Genomic DNA, 3,718 nt, shown 5'->3' with positions numbered 1-3,718 from the left:
ACCTAACAAGTTCTGCATTGCGACACCTTGATGTTGCTGTAGATAGCCGTTGGTGAACTTTGGCAACTAGAAGAAAATGATCAGAATCGCAGTCTGCTCCCCTGAAAGTCCTAACATTTTCTATAATAGTGTGCCATCCCCGATCTACAAGAACATTATCAATTTGGTTTTGGGTGTGTCCATCCGGAGAGACCCAAGTTGCTTTATGAATGTCCTTCCTTTTGAAATATGTGCTCTCAACAATCATGTCTTTTGAAACAGCAAAATTAACCACCCTTGTGCCATTATCATACGAAATGTTATACAGACTTTCTTTCCCAATTGTTGGCCAGAATGCATCCTCCTTCCCTAGCTTCGCCTTAAAATCACCTATGATTAATTTTGTATCGTACAAGGAGAACTCATCCCACAGTTGATCTAGTTCTTCATACAAGCCGTCTTTAACAACCTCTTCAGTGTCCTCAGTTGGTGCGTGTACAATTATTACTACTAGTCTATTCCACCTGCCGGACAACACTATAACTGATAGTCGGTCACTAATGAACATTATATCTCTGATTGCATGAAGCACTTTTCTCTGTACTGCGAAACCTGTTCCGAAACTGTGAGCTTCCGCACCTCCATAGAAAAATGTATAGTTAACCCCTCTTTATGCTACCCTCCCCCTGCCACCAAGTTTCTTGAATAGCTGTAATGTCTACATGGTATCTATCTAATTCGTCTAATAATGTCTGGAACGTTCCTGGCCTGTTCAAACTTTTAACGTTCCATGTTCCCAACCTGAAAGTTCCTCTTGGGGTGAATCTCTTCGAAGTAGGTTCCACCAGGAGATCCAAATGGGAACCTAGTTTACCTCCAGAATATTTTACTTCAAAGGGACCCATGCCCATTAATATTGCTGATTCTTGATGAATAGATTTGATAGTAAGAGAAGAAGAAACAGGGATGATTCAACATGTCATCGCCTGCTCCCCACCAGCTGACCGTGACTGCTCTTGTCACTCTGCTCTTGTCACTAACCATAGTTAATTCACAGTCATTGTCACAACAAATGTTCACTTTTTAATGGAATTTCATCAACATCCTTTGTTTTAAAGTTCATGTCAGCTTAGCAGGTTTGGTCGCAATGACTTTGCAACCTTATGTTCCTTTATATGCCACAGCTCACATCTTTTGAACATCTTGTGCGTGAACATTTTGGTGCATAGTTATTTGTATTTCCTTGTTATTACTTATAGCACTCCATGTCAAGGTTTTGTGGTTCAAATGGTTCAGATGCCTCTGAGCACTATGGGACTTAACTTCTGAGGTCATCAGTCCGCTAGAATTTAGAACTACTTAAACCTAACTAACCTAAGGACATCATACACATCCATGGCGCAAGGAACGATTCGAACCTGCGACCGTAGTGGTCACGTGGTTCCAGACTGTAGCGCCTAGGACGGCTCAGCCACTCTGGCCGGCCAAGGTTTTGTGACCAATCGATCATTAAGACTGGTAACAAGACTCTGGCCTAACTTTACAGTATTTGTACTTTATAATTACGTTTATCTTTATAGGATCGCCAAGCATGTTCTTGCTTTGTACTCATGTAGCTAGCTGTGGATCCTATTGTAAAGTTAAATTTAGGTCACAGGCCAAAACTTAGTAAATACTTGTACTCAAATGGAATGACACAACTAAAACGGATGATCCTGCATGTTTTACTGCCATATCATCATAGATGATTGATGGTGTTTACTATTTTCACTGCATTACACACATAAACATTTCCTCCACTGATTTCATGAAAGTCTCTGTTTTCGTTAGTATGATTGCAATAAAAATACTTACAGCAATGAGTAATGAAAATCTGATGTAGCTTCTATATATGTTTCAAAGAACAAGAATTACATTTGAAATGGAAATAACAAGCAAAGAAATTTCAGTACAAATATGAGGTGCCTTTTACTCATCGATTTCTTAATCCTCAGTAATTACTACTCTTCAAGGTTACGCAATTAACTCTTCCAAAATGATTAGGGCTTATGCGCAGTTGTCCTTTGCAAACTTGTCTACACAAATAAACTAGGCAAATGGCACTAAACCGTTCATGATAAACACTTATATATTAACACATAAAAAGAGTAGAAATTGTCTACATCTAGTGTACAAAATTCAATGTATATATATTTTAAGATCCTTAAAAGGATACAAGCCCTTTATCTTGCCTGTGTCCACATTTGTTAGCACATAGCTACAGTTGTGTGGCATATATACAATTTAATATTGTTAATGTCTCTGGCGTTCAATGCTAATGTAAGTGCTCCTGCCAACTTCGTCACAGTGATTAATGGACTGCTACATAGCGATAAAGATAGTTCTAATACACCCATTGTATCATTTTTCTTATTTCTTTGGAAACGGCATCTGTTTTTTCGTCCATACGACAGAGTAACTTGCGTCACAAAATTTTTTGTGGGGTACCACTTCAATATTGTAAACATAACCTTTAATTATACCTGGTTTCTCAGAAAAAACATCTAAATAACCATTTAATAGCTGAGTCAATTGCTTTAGTTGTTCCAAATCCAAATAAACCGACTCCTGCGTCTTGGAGTTAATCAAATTTGTCATAACTATCATCTTACATAGTTTCCGAATAATAAAACTCCTGGCCTGTTAAGTCGCTGCTAATCTGTAGTATTTGTAGCCCCCAGCACTTTACGTGGGTACTCCAGCAGTATTCGCAATGTATCTCCTTGGTTCACACGAAATCCAGAACAATTCTCCTACCTCCATTTGCTGTGCTCAATTCTCCGTTCTCTCACGTAAGAGACCACACTCCAGGATACAGGCCATCGTTAATCCTTTAATCACAAGAAAAGTGCATTTCACAGCTTCTTCTCCTATGAAAATATCTATCTGAGCTGGTATTCAATAGCTTGTGCCTGTGCACCAATGGCTCGAGTTACGTTACAGTTCTATACTGGTTATGCAGGCAGTTTCTGTGCATTGCGTACGGCTTTAACCAAATCATAGCTCAGGACACTGGCTGTTTGCTCTTCTGTCGATATATGCGTCCACAGATACGCTACCTATACGTGCTTTGACTATCGCTTGTACTATGTCAGCTCCAGTGCTCTTGCACCCACGTGGTTCCATTAGTGGATCTTTCTGCACATAGATACCATAATTGTACCTCAGCATTTGTATATTCGCGTTGTTGTCAAGAGGTATGCCCCCTCGCCGCCCGTCGTCCAGCAGTGCGGAGCGTACTGTAGTCGATTGTAATTTGACGGCAGCAAGGGGTCCGAATAGTTCTCATTCGTCACCTCGATAGTTCTTATAATTCGGATCAGGCCAGGGTGTTGGTTGAGTATTACCTTCTCTCCTAAATTCCTACAGTAATTTCGATATGCAAGATTATTATCTCGTGGTGGTGGTCCTGTGCTCTGGATCCACTGTACTGGATAATTACAATTATTGTTGTTATTAATATTCCACTGATTTCTGTTATCCCTCCTCCACTGATTACTATTGTTGTTGTTATAACCTGGATAAAATCTATCATTATAGCGCCGTTTTCTGATAAACTGTGCATGACCATTTCTGTTTTACCATCCACCAGTACCTTGTCATTGCTCATATTAATTCCCATTACTATTTCCTTGGTTTGAATGAGCGTTTCGGTTCTCAAGTTTGCACTGAGACTATAGATCATTCCCGTGCTCTCTGC

Source organism: Schistocerca nitens, chromosome 6 (genome assembly GCF_023898315.1).
Source record: "Schistocerca nitens isolate TAMUIC-IGC-003100 chromosome 6, iqSchNite1.1, whole genome shotgun sequence".
Classification (NCBI taxonomy): Eukaryota; Metazoa; Arthropoda; class Insecta; order Orthoptera; family Acrididae; genus Schistocerca; species Schistocerca nitens.
The sequence above is the reverse complement of the archived record's forward strand: the minus strand, read 5'-3'. Positions refer to the sequence as shown.